General features: G+C 43.6%; 1 protein-coding gene across 1 annotated transcript in view; it reads left to right on the forward strand.

Annotated features, from left to right (window-relative positions):
* Positions 1-19,970, forward strand: part of BMPR2 (bone morphogenetic protein receptor type 2) — a 696,097-nt gene that overhangs the window by 291,692 nt on the left and 384,435 nt on the right. The gene's annotated exons all lie outside the window — the stretch shown is intronic.

Raw genomic sequence — 19,970 nt, forward strand, 5'->3', positions numbered from 1 at the left:
CAATGGATTTCTTACTTTTTGGAATTATATAGGGACGTTAGCAGTTCCCTTATGAGGGACGGTGGTACTTAAAAATGCTTTGGTAGAAACAATTATTTACATAATGAAGGCTAGCTCGGAATCACATGCACCTAGTCCTAATGGATTGTGCAATAGGGTGGTGAAAATTAATCTAGAGATGTCGGCTTTGATCCTTTTACTTTTAGAAAATATTTTAGACACTAAAACTACCCTGTTTATAGTGCCAATTCTTTAAGAGGATCATGCCCAGCCAGCTGTGCCCTCATAGATGCCAACAGTAAGATTTTTTTTTATCTCTAATCTTGAAAGATATTGAGGCATGGATGCTAAGGACTAATTGTCTAGATTCCAAACTGGTTTCATGAGGGGAATGAGGACAGAGGTTAATGGGCCCATAATTAATGCACTGATTGAAAAGGGGGGGAAACAGAAGACTGGCCCATTGTATGTAGCATGTGTGGCTCTGACCCAGGCCTTCAACATGGTTGATAGTTCTCAGCTCTGGAATAAAAGAGTTTCCCCAAAACTCTTAGCAATTCTCATGCAGTTGTATGTCCAAATACAAATGAAGTTAGATTAGATATGTGCGTTGGTTTCCAAAGCGATACCAACAGCCAATGGTCTAAGACAGGGATGCGTTTTGGTATGGTGTACCTATACATACCACAGTGCCATAATAAGAGATTAATGAGAATTTTTCTGAGGCTGAGACTAAATCTACATCATACTTGCGAGATATTGCATGTTGGGGGCCTGTAGGATAACTGTAGATTTTGCCACTTGGCTGTGGAGACTCTGAAGCATATTTGTATACATTGTCCTGCAGCACAGCCTCAAAGAGAACAGTTACTTGCAAGGTTTGTACAAGTTATCTATTTAAAGGAACTTTCTTTTTGGTATAGGAGTTTGAATGGCAACTTGGCAGCCCTTTTAATTGCTACTGTTTACTTTCTAAAATTCTTGAAATCAATTGATTACTAATGAGGATTGATTTCCTTTTAAGATCACATGCCTTGTGGAAAAGTGTAATGTTCATATACTGTCTTTTATTTATGTTGTGTATTTCTTGGTTAAGAAAATAAACCTTATACAAATAAAAGAAAAAGAAACCTAGAATTTTTGCTCATATGTATCTTCCAGGCTCTAGTTGTTGGATGTGTTTTTCTTTCAAGAATACTCTATACACAAATTGCAATGGACCAAATCCGACAGACGTATAGATCCTTGTAGAAATATGTTAAGCAAAAAGAGGGTAATTGTAGCTTTGCTTTGCCAATCTTGAACAGACGCTTGAATTTATAAGAGTACGACACAGCATTCCGCTAAATGAGTTTGGAGTTTGTTAAAAGTACTTTGAAGACTTGCGTGCAAGAAAATATGTTGATGAGGTCTCCTGGTTTAGTCATATTTTTACACCGGCATTCAAGCGAAGACTAGGGATGGTCGGCAGGGCCTCCGTTCTGGAGTAGGAAGTGTCTTAAAACTAACAATTCTGTGCAACAATATGCTTTGTCGCAAACTCTTTAGACACTCTCCTCCCTCTCACCTGCTTCGTGCCTATTCTTAACATGTATGCATGAACAGAAGCAAAGAGCCTAGGAACAGGAATGCAGATACTGCAAATACAACATTACATTGTTTTTATTTGTAAAAGAAAAAAAATATTTTGTCAGAGGTCTGAGTTGTTCAGAGGAAGTGTGGCAAATTTCAGAACCATTTTTATTTTTGTGGCAAGTGAATGCACGTTACCAGAAATGGTTAAGTTTGCTACAATTTCTTGAAGCAGCCCATGTCCACTGACAAATTCTGTTTTACAAAACAAAAGTCTGTAACAGATTTTTGCAGTGGCTGTGGGTGTTTTATTCTAACACAACATATATTGTAATAGCCACAAAGACATACTTGGGGGGGGGGGCACATAGATATGTGGCAAAATCTGCTAAATTCTTGTTTAGTTGAAAATACATTTGTCACTAGTCTGGGGCTATTTTGAGATACCTTTTTTATTTTTGGGGATGCGTGAATTCAGTCACATAAATGGCTCACAATTGGCTACAAGTGATCAATGTAGCACCTTCCCGCTGACAAATACTTAATTTTTACAAAAAGAAAATTGAACATACATTTTTTTTGGTTTGTGTGTATGTCGTATTCAAACACTGTTCAAGCGAGGGGAGAGAGGTTCTTCAGAAATTGACACCGAAAAATCCATGTGAAACCATTTCTTGTAAATACAAATGTTTCAGTTGTCAAGGCTATTTTGAGGAGTTTTTGCCAAGTTTGAGACGGGAATCTGCAGCCACGTAAGGGCTCAAATCGGTCTACAATTTTTCAAAGTAGCCCTAAATATATTTTATTTCCCAAAGAAAACTATGTAACATTGTGCAGTGTTTTTGAATAAGGGCAGGGGAATCAAATGAGTAAGCAATGGGAGAAAGCATACAAGAATACTGGGGGAAAGGGGAGGGGATTAGAACCCTTCTCCTATTGTATGGCAAGCCCCTCTCCAGCCACACGAACTTCCTCCATCATTGCTCACACCAGGGTACCACTGCTAGGGTAACAAACTGTTTGTTTTTTTGTTTTTTTTAATTAAAACCAAAGAGCCACTTTTTGCATGAAAAAATGACTTCAAGTAGCTGACCTTTTCACAAAGTTTTGTTATGTGTCTAAGTTGTATCGGTACAGTTGCAAAACCGGGCTTGGTTAGGTTGACATAACTGTGTTCTGCTACATGTAGAGTTCCACTCCGGATGGTAGAAATAAAGCTAGAATTACTTTTATTTTGCTTAACATAAGCCACTAAAACCTCTCCAAAAGCTAGATTTGCTCCAAAACTTCAGATGCATGAATCAAATGAATAATGATAGGTAATGGGCCACTAGTTTCATGGTCGGGCCCCTGTGAGGTTTTTTGATATAATATAAAATTAATAGTTCAGCTGGTAGTCCGAGGGAGATGGTGGAAGCAAAATAATGGTACAATTGCAAAATGAGATGTGATGAAAGTAATGCAAACGTTGCCTAGCTACTAAAATCATGCATTGCAAATGAGCATGTGCCCATGGTCTCCCTTGTTCCAGTTTCCATTAGCTCTGGCTCAATGACAAACCTTTAGCTCAAGTGTTATGTCTGACAAATGGTCTTATGCTTCAGTTTGTGATGCTGTCTTCGCAGTATGTCATGGAGATTTGTGTTCCATATAAAATTTATGTTTCAGAAATGGTAGTTTTAGGTTGGAAACTGGATTGAACATTTAAGAGAATTCTTTTACTGACGGATGCAGATCACTTGTCAGCAGGGGTACTTAGTTACCTTTCTCTGCTGTTCTGTCCAAGGAATATTTACTGTGGCTACACTTCATGTCTATGTTCATATGGTTGAATAGAACGAGAAGTAATAATTAGTGAGGCATCACCCCATCTTTCTTGCCCTTTTTCACATCAAACAAGATGGCTGCTGTGTAGGTCCTTCCACGGTTGTTGCCTCTGATGTGGGGTGAGGCCTGAAATGTTATCATCCCTTTCCAAACACCATCCACCCGTACAGTCCTACTTTGTACTCTCCTACATCTGAGCCTTTGCTTCTTTACAGCATGACTTGGCTCTGCCTTTGCCCTGGGGTGGTCTGAGTCTCGTTTCCAACAGGTACGCTCTTTTTGCTATGGGGCTCGCGGTCTCAGAATTGCTGAGGAAGTGAAGTGACAATTACCAGAATACAATGCTGCAATTGGGCAGAAAACCATAAATAATTTCCAATAGCTAAAAGGCTAATTAAATGAATAAAGGCCTTTATAATGCAGACCCTTTTTGACCACACTGCTAACCGCCATTATAGACAGTCCCATGTGTTTGATGGTTGTGAAAGCCTGTTTGAATTGCGCGACAATCCCTGCTTGTCCATCATTCCAGTAGAAGCTGAAGAAGCATTTTCGTAAACTGTTTCACTTCCTCCTAGGACTGTCGCCTGTATTGTTGCTGCTTTATTGCAAGAGCTTTACTAGTGTGAGGAGCCAAACGACGCTGAAAGCTTTCTCGATCTTCCCATTACAGAGAGCATCACATGAAGGAGTACCATGCTGGTAGGTCCTTCAGTGCATTGGTCAGGGTCTAGCAGGACTGGGACCTGTGGAAGATTTCATGGACTCTCTCACAATCTCAAACTTCATATTCCTTCACCATGACCTGAATTGGTAGCCAGTCGGCAGAGCAACGTTTGCAGAGCTGGCACTGCATGGATGGGGACTTAAGGAGGATGAGAAGACGATCAAAATTGGCAAATATTTTTGGATCCCCAGGCTCTTTATTAATAAACCGGGATCCATGTTATGCAACTGATCTGAGGGAAGTGAGACTGCCTCCTTGCATTTCTGATTCTCTGATGCTGACCTGAGTTAATGACTGGACATGGTTAGACACTCTACCCATGGTTCTTTATCTTGGTGTTCCTTGATAGTACTTGCAGTGGTTCCCTTGCTCATTTGAGTGTGCCAGTGGAGATCTGTGGAGTGTCACATATCCTCTGATCTCCCAGCTGTCTTTAAACAGCGTCTGGGAGCAGCGAAGTAGAAGTCAGTTTGTTCGGGGAGAAACATACTGACCAGACTAATTGTGGACAGTTTCAACATTAAGAAGTTATAAATATGATCTGTATATATTTCTAGATTGTAACTAAATTGCAGCATTTTGGTGTCCCAGTGTCCTTCCAATGGATACAAGTATCCCCTGCTAATGATAATAATAAAGCATGAACAAAATTACCTACATGTGTTTCGCATATATTATGCTGCACAAGATTACCCAAATTGTAGTGCTACTTCTGTGTATGTACTTTCACCAAGTGGCCCAGGCAAAACAGACTTTGTAAAGTGTTTGCTTTTTTTGTAGACCAACACCTGTTTATCCCACAGATGGTTCTAATTCTGTATCCATGTTCATTATTTTCCAATGTTAGTGTACAATACTTTAGGTTATGTGGCTATTAGGACATTAGTTTGAGTAAGTACACTTTATTGATCAGATTTCTCCATTGACATACATCATTAAACACATTGTAGAAACAAATGTGTACAAAATTTAAAATCAGTTAAAACACAATGTTAAAAAGAGAATTCAGTTTCAGTCTAAAACTTTCTTGGAACGTCTTATCAGGGCTTTGCTCGCGTAGGTACCCAAGTTAGAAATAGTCAAGGTCTGGACAGTTCCAAATAAAATACAGTGCAGCTTTACAGTCCCTTATCTGATTTTCCAAGAAGGGCCTTAACAAAGGTATTTGCAAATCCCGGTACCACCTACATATTGGCAAAAAATGCTTAAGATCCTCCCTTACTTATAGCCCACATGTACAATTTTTACAATGGGTCTCCCAGGCCCAGATTGGTGCAGGCTCTTAGTGGTAACATGTTTAAATGCACTAATAAAATAGAGCGCCTACAGTTGGGTGAGGGCATACTACACACACTGACCCCTGCTTGACATTAAATCTCGGAGCCGAAAACCGATTCAGAGATCCCAAAGCATGAACCGCATTCCACTACTCTACTAAATCAGGTCCCTACTAGGTATCCCGCCTTTAATCCTTGATTTTAACCCTGTCTAGATGAAGTCTCTTGCTGAGGTCAGGGGCTCCATCCCTGCTGTCAACAATGTGTTAAAACCCTCCCAAAACCACTTACATTTAAAACAGAAACCCGAGCCTGCTATCTCCGATAACAAGAAATGAATATTGTCATTTTTCTTGGGTACCAGCACAACTTTTGAAAAGAAAGTGCCTTGCCTCAATTTAGCTTGTGTGGCTATCTTCGTGATCCCCAGCTCCAAAAGCGGGGCGCAATGTGGGGTTCCCATTGGGAGACCACTCGGCCTTTTCATAATTTTCTTTTGGGCAATATCCAACTTCTCAGTTAAAACTCCCCCAGATTTCACTGCCATACAGTAGCATATTCCTCACCTTACACGACCTCTATCGCCTTACCAAGCATGTGCCCACCAAATGTATGGTAGAATCAAATGAACCCATTTAACCTGGATCTGGCCTCTACACGTGGAGTCCAAATGCTTTCTCCACTTCCCATTATATGAGATTAATAGTATTCACTCTAATTTTTCCATCTTTATATTTGATGAGAAAGATTGATCCATCAGTTTCAAACTTGACTTGAGATAAAACCATACTATCAACAAAGGAAAAGGTAAATCTGAATGTTTTTATAGGTTATCTGAATATAGCTATGAAAACATAATGGCACTGAAGAATTGTAAATATCCCCTTATATTTGTTCTCATTTTTCTCTGTTCTGTAATCTTCCTTAAATTTGGGCATTTCACTTAGTTTATATTTTGATATTTGTGCAGCAATTGTTTCTGAAGAAGTGCACAACTTGTGTAACAGTGTAGCACAAGATATGTGAAACACATCTGTTATTTTTTCATGCTTTAATAGTATTGTTACCAAGAGATACTTTGTATCCATTAGAGGGCATATATCGGAAATGTTTGTAATATACTGCAATTTAGTTATGTAGACCTACTGGATGGATTTTTGACATTTTCCAAAAGGTTTGGCTTCCCTCTGCCCCAAACTGAACATTTTTGGGAAAATGTGTTAAATGATAGCAAAGTAATTAAGGAAATAAAATAACACAATTTTTGCCTTAATCCCATTGAATTTCCCATAGAGGAGACATGCTTCGATTGAACACCCGTAGTGCGAAAACTACTTGCTCGATGGACTTGCACCCATTAAGATGAGAGGAGCACAAATGCAATGCGGGAGTGTGGGTGGGCTGTGGAGGCTGTTTTGGGGGTGAATGTTTTTAGCTTATCGGGAGAATCCTGGGGGAACCTCGCAGGACTACATGGAAACGTAAGACTCTATCAGAAACCAAATACGTCACACAAACCAGAGAATGAAAAGGGGTAATGGCAGAGATCCAGGGAGAAAATGCACATGGAAGAGGAGTGGGGCGACCTAGAAAAGTTTAGGGGAGACGTGTTGAGTGCTAGTGAGGATGGGGCTGTTCCAGTCTTGGATGTCCAGTGCATACTTGAAGCTCAACCCCTCCAAGACAAATACCTGCTCCTAACCAACACCGAACACCCAGGCATACAGACATGGCCATCAATGATGAACCCTGAAGGCTTCGCACTCGAGCTCTGCTCCTGTGCCATGTCCCTCGGGTTGCACATTGACAAACACCTCTCCTTCAAGACACACACAGCTTGGTACCAGCTCACCCTCCCTCGTAAAGTCAAGTCCTTCCCTCCGGACAGCTTTAGAACCACCGTTCAAGCACTGGTCCTATCCTACCTGGATGGGGGAAATGCCCTCCTCGAAGGCCTCCCGTCCTCCCTTGTGCCCCTGAGAAGTGTCTTACATGCGGCTGCAAGGCTTTATCAAGGGTCTACGCAGATAGGACCACATCACCCCGGCCCTCATAGACCTTCACAGGCTCCCACTGCATGCAGGAATCCCCTTCAAGTCTTGCTGCATCATCTATGAGGCAGTCGCCCTCAAGTTACCCAGCTACCTTGCAGAGAAACTCAGTATCTCCAATGGACAGCGCACCACCAGAAGCCAGAACACATGCAGAATTGGAATCCACTGCTGCAACAGGAAAGGACCCGAAAACACGCCTTCTCTGCATGCACCCCAATGTTTTGGAACCGCCTTCTCATCGGCATCAGACCCACTCCTACAATTCAGAAAATAACTCAAGACTCACCTCTTGAAGGAGTCTCTCCTCCTCAACACCAAGGCCATCAAGTTGCCTCCCGCACCACTTGACTCGCTAGATTCCACCCGCTCCTCCCCACCAGCCTTTACAGTTGTACCCCTCTTCTGTGCCCCACTGTCTGTTCTGTTACCTCTGAAAAGCGCTGTGTTATGCATCTGTACTGTTGTATACATCTGTAAAGCATCTGTTGCTTCTCACAGCTAGGTTTGCAATCAATAAATACCACAATAATAATGGGAAATGTTTTTCATGTATTTTCTTTTTCCTGTTACCGTGGTAATCTGCAAGCTATACCTTGCCCCAGGACTTGCAATGCATTAATGAAGAAGTGTCTGTGGGGAAGATAGGATGCCATAAAAGAAGCTATTCATTGTATTGCAGGAATAAAAAAAGGAGGGAAATAATGGCCAATAGACAATGGGCCACTCTGGTTTAGCCATAATATTCGAAATGTGCAGAGAGGTGGGATCTACTACATTAGCAGTGGCCGAAGGCTAGTGTACTATGAGGCTGTTGGTCATCCACATGGGTCACGGCTGTTGGGATCTAGTTAAGTACTAGGGAGGGAGGCATGTGCCTTAGCCGAATACTACCCTGGACTGAATCACCTTTCAGAGAGATGGGGTCAATTAAACCTCACTTAGCTGTTGTACCTTTACAAAACAGTCTCAGGAGACTTTTAAGTGAAGACACTGCCCTATTTAGTCCACTGACCGACCTGCAAATTAATGGAGACTTCAAATCCCACAGAAATCTATAATCTTACTTTCCTGGCAAATATTTTGTTAAAACAGCATGCCCGGATTGCCCTTTCACAATTTTCTATGGTTTTTTCCTTCATGCATCGCAAATAAAAGATTAGATATGTTAATTGTAAATAGAGCTGGGGGGAGCCGGATATTTCATGGGATGGGCCGAGCCTGGGTTCTGGCCTGGCTCTTAGGGCCCAACACGAGCCGTGTCCAGGAAGTGGCTGCACAAAATTAGGGGGACGTGTGTTGGGGGCAAAAAAGGGGACGTGGGGAAGGAAATGTATTGGGACAATAAGAGGCTAAAGAGGTTTGGGGCAACAAGTGACTGGGGTAAGAAAAGGGGGATGAACAGTACTGGGGCAAAACAATTGGCTGAAGGGGGCTGGGGCAACAATGGGTAAGGGAAGGAGGCAAGAACAGGTGTTGGGGCAACAAAAAAGGGCTAAACTGGACTGGTGGATCAACACTTGGCTAAAAGGTTTGGGGGCTACAAAAGGGGCATGAACAGGGGCTAAAGGGTGACAGGGCAACAAAATGGGGCTAAGGGGGCAAGAACCGTGATTAAAAGGGACAAGAACAGGGGCTCGTGGGGCAGTAAAATGGGCTAAATGGGACTTGGGGTAAAAAGGGGCAAAATGGGCCTGGCTGCAGCTCAAACAGGTTAAGGGGCAACAAAAGGGGCTAAAGGGGGCAAGAACAGGGATCAAAAGGGACAGGGGCTAGGGGCAGGAAAAGGGGCTAAATGGGACTGAGACGGGCATGAAAAGGGGCAAAACAGGTATGTTGCAAGAGGAGCTAAATGATATTGGGGATCAAGAAAGGGGGAAAATGGGTCTGGGGCATCTTAACAGTGTTGCAGCAACAAAAGGGGACAAAGGGTACTGGGAGGAGAAACAAAGTGGCTTGCTTATCTTTTGGGAAATCGCTGCTGCCTCATAGCCCTAGCAGGAAGTGTTCCAGTCCTGCCCCAGCCAATCCGTGAGTGACTGGGGTGGGACAAAATAAAGATGTGCTCCTGGTGTGCCGGCAGCACTTACAGGAGCACATCTGCCTGATTTCTTGTCCTGCCACCTGCCTTCCTGTCCTGGCCAAGCCAATCAATGAGTGGCTGGGGAGTGACTGGCAGTTGGGTGGAAGGGACAGGAAAACAGGCAGATGGCTCCTGTAAGTGCTTTCGGCACACTTGCAGGAGCCGTCTTTTCTTTTTCAAAGTGGCCAGGCACCCGGTGGGGCTTGTGGCCAGCCCCTACTTTGGGCAAGCATTGGCCTGAAGTGGGAGTGGAGGGGTTCAGGTCAGAGCCCTAGGTGGGGCTCGACCAGCTCTAATTATAAAACAAGATGTTAAGGCTCGGTGCCTTTTTGGGTTTGTTCTCCGTATAAGAAGGGAGGTGTTCAGTCTGGCCTGTCTTTTCCACCCCTGTCCCTCATCAAGCCTACTACTAGGTCTGTGAATGCCTTTTGATGTCATAGTGTGATGTCATGCATTGAAATGTGTATATGTAGTGGAGAATGTTCTCGCACCAGTAAATAGTGGAGAATGATCTCGCACCAGTAAATGCAGGGTTTGAAGTTGGGTCGAGGCAGACTAGCTTCACCTGTATCTTCAAGACAAAAGTCTGACCTCCAAAACGTATATAATTAACTTAACTGAATTGGAAACAAGTACACCATCAGGTCAAAGGAATGAGCAGATCAGAATTCTCATGAAACCTCAATGCTTGACTCTTTCCAATAACCTTGATTTAATAACCTTATGCACATCCTAAACAAACATTAAGCTTTACAAAGATTTCATCCAGCTACTGTCTACTGTGGTACCTTCAACTACGCCTTGCAGATATCCCAAAGCATTGAGTGAGAAACCTGAGGTATCCTCCTAAGCCGACCTCGCGAATCTCTTATTTCAGGTGGCCAGGGAACAGCTAACTCTCTCAGATCCTAACCATGGCGGCCGACAAGCAAGGGAGGATCACTTGGGTAGAGGAGCCTGGGTGTTGTGCTCTGGGGAATAACCCAGGTGAGACACAGTATTATACCGGGGAGGGAGAGGACGAGGAGATCCTGGGGACCTTTTGTAGGCTGTACCATATCTGCCTCCTTTCCTCCCAATGTATCTCTTGCCCAGATCCAATGACCCCTCTGTATAGGACAAATCCCCTAGGAACACAAACCCAGGTCCACTTGGAACATATCTCTCCCAGAATCCCTGCTTTCCTGTGCCCTACCCGAATACTGTCATTCTCCTCCCTGCCCCTCTTATTAATTCACGACGTCCCAGTTTGTTTTGACAAAACTGTACCCTTCCTACAATATTCCCTATCCAATTCATAAACCCTACAAAGCTCACCTTTCGAGTTGACCAAACACCCCCTTACTTATGCCATCTTTTCCCCATCCTACCCCGTGAGATATTCAGAGGTTCTCTCGCCCACCCTTTTCCAACACTTTACTACAGACAGTGGACTAACGCCAGAGCTGTTTGTGATATGTCCCAAAACAAGGGTCAGGCAGATTAAGTAAATTCACAATAACTACACACACCTGACGTCCCTTTCCCTTCCTCACAGGGATAAAAGGCGGAGCACTAAAGCACACTTCGAGAAAGGCTGAACCCACGAGGAAGCAGCTATTCCAGACCGGCCGTTCAAACTGAGGAGAAAGGCGGGGAGAACTGGTGGGATGACCAGGAGAAATTGCCCATCCCCTTTTCAACTCAGACCTGCAAAGCCTCCGAAAGGAAAATCATAAGACCAGGAAGTCCAGCTGGCGTGTGATGTGACAGGTGCCAACGGCACACAGTGCCCTCCCGTGCTGACAGCCAAAGCGGGGAGAAGCGCTTGCCACTGTGGTGCCGTCATTGACTGCCGAGATGAGAAACTCCAACAGTTCAGCACAGCCGGTGAGTCCGAGAAGACCGATAGTAGAACCGAACTGTGCTGCGTCCAAGGTTGCAGGCCGGAAACCTTGTTGAAAAAAGAACTTGTGTAATTGTACTTTAAAGAAACCTGTGTAAAAGCTTTAGAAGCAGAGTGGTCAGGCATTGCGGGGGCACTCATTCTAAGACCTCTGACTGAAGCCCTTTTGGGTTGTGTTTTGTTGAAATGACGAGGACAAAGAGGGCTTAGGAGAGGCTAGTGTGAAGTGTCAAAGTGGTCTAACGAGGGTCGAGCGAAACCCCTCGTACACACAAGTCGTTGACACATTGGAGAAAACTGATGGAACTGTGAAACTGGCAAATGTGAACCCGATAGAGGGATGACTGCGAATTGAGGGTAAATAGTGATCTACCCGTGAACATTGTGACAAAGTGTGAACCCGGCTGAGGGATTTCCATAATGGATAGTTGGTTTAAAAGACATTGAGACTGCCGAGTGATACGTTTTTGAGTGAAAGGGTGTAGTGAACCCGATTGAGGGAGGCAAACACTGCAAGAAGGATCAGATCCCGGCTGAGGGTGATCCAAGGGGCGAAGAGCAGTCGCCTACGAGAAAGGATCGACAAAGGAACTTTTGTTTATGGTACAGCAGACCTAAGGCAAGAGACTTTTGCAGGAAAGAGAATTGGCCCCGGAAGGTCCTGGCATCATTGAAAGGAACTGTAACCTTGTGCTGGCGAGGCCGAGGAGTGTGCTGTGCTCAATGGTTCTGCCTTGTCCCGTGCTAAAATCGTGGGGAAAGGTAGACCCCAGCCATATCATCCCGACTTATCAAGAAACGAAAGAAGTGTTCGCCAAGTGATATTATCCTTCACTATTTTGTAACTTGATTGTAAGGATTGGCAATAGTATTTAATTTTTCTTTTTTTGTTTTTTTTTTTTTTAGTATAGGCCCTTTTTTATTTGACAAGACGTCACTAGGACTGCCTTATTATTTGATAGTCGTAGCTTGCTCCCATCCTAGGTTTAGGTTTAGGTTATGTGTTTTTCTTACCCATTATACAGTTTGATAAATATCCTTCAACTGTGATCACTTGCATCTGTCTTTACTGTTGACACCATGCGTTTCTTACAATTGCCATCTTGCATTTTAAGTATCCAAATACCAAATCTTTAAATTGTCCTTTGTTGCAGCATACATCATTTGAATCCACTAACCAAGACTAAACCTGCATTTATTTGCTAGACATTCTTGCATTCCCTTGTGGTCTGTCCCATTTCTTTTTTTGTTTTCTTATTTCTTGCCCTGATTATATAAATCCCCGAGGGCTTTAGCATTGCACCGGACATTAGCATACATTCCTCATCAAACCAATTAACTGGCCTCATTATTTTAGATTAAAGCTCTCCTTGCGGCGTCCTGATGATCAGCTTACTACTCGGCACCAACACCAAAGCCATCATCTGGTTTTCATAATCCTTAAACGTTTGTCTTGAAATATAATCCTCACTGATTGGCAAGAAATCATTGGGCAGTTTTATGCCATCCCATGTTCGCAATGGGAACAATGTATCAGCTGGATGTCTTCATTTGATATATCTAGCTTGAAGGCCAAACTTGTTCACATACAATTCACTCAGTGCAGAGATCGTATTTAAAAAGCATTAGCAAGAACTCTGTTTTTTTTGTTGTGCATAGTCCTTTCCAGGGAAACAAAGTGCAGCACGCTGCAAAAAGTGTTGGCCATTTTGAAACTGATACAATATTGCCTCTGTATAGTACGAAAGTAATTCTACATTTTTTTCTATTGTGCAGTGCCATTGGAGACATTAAGTATTTGACAAATGTCAGAGCTTTGATAAAATCCACAATGCTTTGTCAATCCTAAATGAAATATAACAGCATAGATGTTAATAAGCAATAGCATTCAAGGTTGATTTACACATGCTAATAGTGTGTAGTGCCTTCTAAATGCGTAATAACTTGATCAAAAAATGACATCAACCATATATGTGTGCAGAATTGTCTATTTGAGCCAAGTCCCACATTTCACAACACCACCTAGTAGTTATCGCTGGAAGTTCAGCTTCAAGGATGGTGCTCAGCAGAAACATACAACTTCCCATAGAACACGAATGGCAGTTGCATGCAAACCTTTTACACAGCGTCTTCTCAGACTGGTGTCATCCAGAGATTGATCTCTTCGCAACAGTGCACTGAAGAACGCACAATGCTCAGAACACTGCCTCCAGGTATCCCAAGACAAAGTCTAAGGGAAAGGGCATGTGGATGAATTGGTCAGGGAGATTTGCTTATCCCGACTCATCTCATCAAAGGGATATCCACACAATGCACCTGAACAAGTCAAACATATGCTAATAGCACCAATGTGGACCTGTCAATCATGGTTTCCGCACCTACTAAGAATGTCTGGTTGCTCTCCAGTCAAACTACAGTGCCCTTACAACATGCTGTCCCAGGATCAGGAATCCACACTACATTCATGTTCTCAAACATTGAATTTTAGCAGCCTTGCTCATAGTTTGGCCATTTAAAGCGGCCACAATGATTGTATGTAAATCCTTGAAGCATGTAAACCCAATACCAAGCACTGCGATTTCAATAAATGGGAACGCTTTGTCATTTGGTGTAATTCAAGTAGCGTCTATCCAGTTGACTGCTCACACTGTTGTATATAACTCTTGGCCTCTGGACTAGTCTTTAATTCACTAAGAGTTCATCTAGCTGCTCTTTCTGCAAACACTGCCTCTCGATATAAAGTTTCATGGTGGAAAGTCCCTGTAATTAAAGCCTTCATGGAACGGGTGAAGAGGTTGCACGCTCCCAATTTCAAATCTAACTCCCGGGTGGGAATTTAATGTTGTCCTTACTAAACGTTTGAGCCCTCCTTTTAAACCAATGCACAAAACCAGTGCCTCACTTACAAGACCACTTTTCTTGTGGCCATTACATCATTAAGGAGGGTGAGTGAACTGCAGGCTCTCTCAGTTCAAGACCCATTTGTCACGTTCATAAGGACACAGTGCGCACATATCCACGCTTCTATCCTAAATTCATCTCAAAGTTCCATGTCAGTCTATAGAACTTCCAGTTTCTTCCAAAATCCTACCAATTCAGCAGAGAGGAGTCTCCATGCATTATATGTTAGGAGAGCAGGGATGTATTACCTCAATAAGACAAAACAACCACGGAAAACAGACCAATTCTTTGTTTCCATAGTCACTGGAGGAGAAGGTGATCCTGTCTCAAAGTCTATTTCAAAATGGATTCTGAAATGCATCTAGATCTTTCATTCGAGGGGATTGGGTCCTCCGTATTCCATATCTGACAGTAATCACCACAGCTGTGCTGATTACTGTCATAGATATGGAATACGTCATCGGACCATCCCATCGAAAGAACGTTACCAGGTAAGAGAGTAACCTGTTCTCTTTCAAAGAGACTGTTACCTTTCATGCCTAGAGCGCACTCTACATGAGGCACAGGGGCTACTTTGGCTTTCATTGCAACTGTTCCCTTGTATGCTATTTGCATAGCAGCAACTTGGAGTTAAATTCACAACATTACTGCTTAGATACACATAGACCACCTTTTGCTGCTGTACCTTCAAAGAACCCATCACCTTCTGCTAGTCTATGCATAGTATATGATTCTAAGCAGATCCACAAGCCACAGAAGACCTATATTACTTGCCATAATCATATTTCTGATGCTTGTATCTGCTTTGATTCCCATGTGCCTGTACTTCCTCCCCTCTTGGATTTGAAGGTACATGGACATCTTGCCCTTTTCTTTACTTCCTGTACTCACGCATACTCATGTCAGAAATAAAACAGTGACCTTTATGCGTGAAGGCTCATGGTTGTACAGTACTAGTCACACAAGGGATAGTAGTAGAAACACACCCATTCAACGTCCCCTTTAGACCATCAATAACCAGATGCAATGCTCTGCAGCTACCACTAGATGTCGGCCTATGCATAGCATGTGAATCTAAGCAGATTAAATCAGAAATACTTTTACGTTAAGTAATGCATGTTATATACTGTGGTGATTTGCTAGGTATTGTCACTTCTCCCCATGGGGGAGCCCTTTCCCATGAGGCTAGGGAGCAGTGGCTGCTACCCAATAGTGCCCCTAGGGGTGGTATAGTGTGGGAGCACCTTATGAGGAGGGACTCCCTCTGTGAGGTGGACTATCAATTTGGGTACAACACATGGCATTTCATCACTCCCTCACATGCCTAAGCCCCCCAAACTCCCCCCCCCGCCCCACCCAGTCCCCTCTCCCTTGCCAACCAATATTATTAAACCAATGTATTTCTGTGAGACTAGGAATACAACTAAGATAGAAAGTACTAGGACAACGACTAAGAAGAACATAGGAAGCATTAAGGATTACTGACTTTCCTGGTACTGAGACGAGGTGGCTCACAGGAGGCATGAGGAATAATGAGCCATTGACAACAGGTGTTGGTGTTCTGCTGTTGCGGAGCATGCCCCATAAGTAGGAAAGTGAAGTACTTGATGTCTTCACCTTTTCTCCCTGGTCGGAGAACCCAGGCGTTTGAAGTCCGGGGTAGACCTGAGGCAAGGGTTCTCCAGAGGATGCAGGCGGAAAGCTGAGCAAGTCCGTGAATCGTCCTGCATCGGCAGGACCAAGGTGAGCTGCAAATGGGCGAGGCAGTGGCACAACCTCCAGGGGGAGGTGGGTCGCACGGTCCTTCTGCAAGAAGGCTCAACACCCAGAGCTGCCGCAGAGGCAGGGAAGATGCCAGCGGCTGCAGGAAGGAGACCGACCCCAGTCCATGGAAAGACCAGTGCCATGCAATAAAGTCCCAGAAGGTAACTGGATGCATGGGTGGACCGGTAGGGGCGGGGGGGGGAGAGTTAAGTGGTCTCGTCTTCAGGCCAGGGCAAGTGCTTCAAGGGTCTGGGACCCAAACAAAAGTTACAAGTGCATCCTAGGGAATATTCCTCGTGGCAGCGGTAAGTCCACTAATCTTTCAAAGAAGGGCCTGGGACCCCAATGAAAGAGAAGAGTGCATCTGAGGACATCCTCCTCGTATCTGTGGCAGAGGTAAGCCCACTGACCACCAGGGAAGGGCCTGGAACCCTGGGAGAAGTATGACATGGAACTTTTTTGATTCTGTGACAAGGTGCCAAGGCAAAACCCAAGTGAGAAACTAACTCTCAAACCCCAGGTGAAGTGAGCCATTCTCCTGGTGGAAAAATGAAAACCAGTCATGTGCTCTGAAGAGTGGACAGTTGAAGGGTGTCATTCTTCCTGAAATTGGAGAGTGCCGTTCGATAACGGGAGAAGGTAGCCATTCTCCTGGTATAAAAAGTTGACTGTACAAAGTGCTGGAGTTACCAGCCAGTGGAAGGGAGTAACTCACCCAGGAAATTGTCTTTGAAAGAGAACATTGAGGGAACGCTACGCATACACCAGGAGAATCGAGTCATTCTCCTGAACAAAGAACTTTGTTGGTCAATATTGGTTTTAGTTATAGTGTTAGGGTTAGAAGCAGGTTTTGACACGGGATGGTGGATTTTCATTTGTACTTGCATTTTGACAGTTCCTTAATTTAGTTTGAGTCGGGGAATCCCAACTGGAGATGGGATAGTGAAGATTTCTCTTTCAGTGTACAGTCAGTGGTTAAAAAACCATTAATCTAACTTGATCCTGCCTGGATGGTGTTTGTTTAACGTTCAGTTGTCTTACTTTTTCTTAGATAAAGGATATGTTGGTATGGGTAAACCCAAATTACTTTCTGGAACATGATTTCGGACACTTGTATGTTCACTTTTCCCATTTTAGCAGCCTTTGATCAATATGAATCCCGTCATTGAGGGTGCACTTCGGATGAGATTTAGCAGCAAGTTTGAGGTTTTTAAGCCCCATGGCGATTATTACCACCAAGCAACGCCACAATGTCATCTCGTTATTGATTCCAATTTAGCAGATAGAAAAATTGCCTTATCGCCCATGTTTGCTTACTATTTTTGACGGCTATATAAAATGCCACTTAATATTCCAAATATATTTCTTCACTTGCACAGGATGACCTTACTGCTTGAAAGTTTGGTAGGAGAGAAAATAATTTCTGGCAGATGTTTTTTTTTTATTGGAGAAAGGTCCAACTTTCTGTGTAATACCTTAGCTGCTTTTAGCAATTTAGCCTACTAAAGGGGATCACTCGCTGACAGGTTTTGTCACCTTTTCAATAAGATTAACATAAACCAGCAGAAAATGATTTTCTTTGCTTCTGTTATCAATGATCGGTAAGATTATCAAATGAAATAACTAAGTTGATGTTTACCATTACCTACGAAGGTACAGTGGACATACTTTGATTGACATCCACTAATGCCACATTTTCATCATTATTTTATGGGGATGATCAGTGCAAAGAAGGTGGGTAATTGATCTTGTATTGCATTCAAATGCTTGCTAAATATACACCAGAATATATAAGGTGCATCTCTATTTTACAAATAGAAGCAACATAAAAGAAATGGGAATCCCTCTCAGCAGAGGTTTGGAGGCCTACAAGGGGAATGCTTGTTCTAGCCCCGAGGACGACAGTGGCAGTTGATGGTTCCAATTCCTCGCCCCCCTTCAAGTTCCAGTCTGTTTTATGCAGTATTGAACTCCATCACCCAATGCTTGTGAACCAAAATGCTGGCAGGGTGATGACTTCTAATTTCAGAAATCTGGAGAAACCAGCAGACAAACTATTACAAAGAAGCAATGCCACAGCACCCACCCCTGGACAGTCCCACAACGAGAAGGATAAACCCCAGGAGAGAGATGCTGTCCCTGCAGCTACCAGTGTGCACCTGTGCTCCGGCACTGCAGGAGGAACAGAGATCAGATCGGGGTCAGTCTCATGTGGCATGCCAGTCCGACCTGTCCAAAGGGTAGTCCCTTATGGTGCCTCTAAAACACCAGAGATTTGAGCAAGGAGAACCCTCCCCTTCTGCCCCCTGCCTCCCATGGAACTACTTACCCAGAAGGGAGGCATCCATGGGCACCCTAACACAAACTTGGACAATATCCCAAGTGGGCCTTCATTACTGGCTCATGGCAGACCTGTGTTGGAAAAAGGGGTGCAGCTTAGGTTGCCATTTGAAGGGCTCTTTGTCTGTAACGCCATTGTGGCGGTAAAGACTGGGCCCAATTGTATAGAGACAGCAACCCAATCAGAGGGCAGGTGGTTAAAGCAGAAAGTTGTGGGTTTCTCAGGGGAGATCCGAGAAGGTGGATGTAGCAGACCAAGCAGCAGTGGCTTGTCTATAATGGGAGAGGAGCCTGCCAGTACCTTCACCCATTATGGAGCAGCCAAACCAGCCCATTGTAAACCCTTAATGCTTCCCAGCTACTTTCTGCAGTTGAGGGAGCACTGCTGGGCTGTATGTATGCATTGGTGTGGGAATGTAGAGTGAGTGTATTGTGCAAGGTGAGTGCATGTAATGAGCAAGTGAATGCTGTGTGAATCTGCAAGTGAATGGTGAATGGATTTTTGTGGTGTGCTTGTGGGTTCAGGCCGCTGATTTTGTTTGGGGGATATGACCACAAAATCAAAGATGCTCAGTAAGTAATGATGCAGTGACTGTGGCTAAACTGGCATTTTGGTGCAGCCAGTCTGCCCATTGCTTCCTGTGGCATTACATTGTTTTCACTTGGCATCATTGATAAAGTATAATTACCTGGCAAGAGTAGTGTTTTGGTGCAACCAGTTTGAACCGGTTTCCATTTTCTAGGTTTGCATTTTTAATCGAGATACTGCTATATATATATATATATATATATATATATATATATATATATATAATCTATATCCAGCATTAGCCTGTTTTCTTCCGGTATCATTACTAGCCTTATGCACAAAGCAAACCTGAGTTTGCTATTATATGGAAATACTGGTATATATTGGTGCAGACTGCATGGAAATGTATGGGCACAGCCAGAGTGAATGTTTATTTACTGGCATATATTGTGGGCAAAGACATCATGTAAATGTGTTGGGAAATGCTACTGTGTGCTGTTTGTGGCTTGCATCTTTTAGATGTGTTGCCTTCCAAAACAAATGGCAACCTGTCTGGCTTTTTACCCAATTTTCTACGTGGTGTTCAATAAAATGCACCATTTAACCCACTGTTCAAACCGGTTTTGTCAGGTGAGAACCATTCTGAACCCTCCTTGGTTGGTTCGGCCTCCTTCTCTATCTATTCTCGGATGCTCTGGCATATTTGTGGGTAGTATTGCCACTGAGACCAAGGAACCATGGGGAAGGAGGATGGAGGCCATTTCCGGAGCAGGTGAGGCATTGGTTGGTGAGTACAGGTGGTCTAATGCATTAAGTGTGCTTGGCAGAGTAAATTGTATGTGTGGTTAGATGAATTCGCTGAATGTAGAAAAGGCGAATGGCTTTTAGGACTTCATCTCCGTTGGAAGCCGGAACCTACACAGTAGGGTGGTCAATAAGATCTTTTGTCCCTCTCCTGAGCCATAATACACTAAAATGAGGTATTGCCTCTGCCCAACCTTAGCCCTCCAACAC

This window comes from Ambystoma mexicanum, chromosome 9 (assembly GCF_040938575.1).
Source record: "Ambystoma mexicanum isolate Mex_15411 chromosome 9, UKY_AmexF1_1, whole genome shotgun sequence".
In the NCBI taxonomy this organism is placed as follows: domain Eukaryota; kingdom Metazoa; phylum Chordata; class Amphibia; order Caudata; family Ambystomatidae; genus Ambystoma; species Ambystoma mexicanum.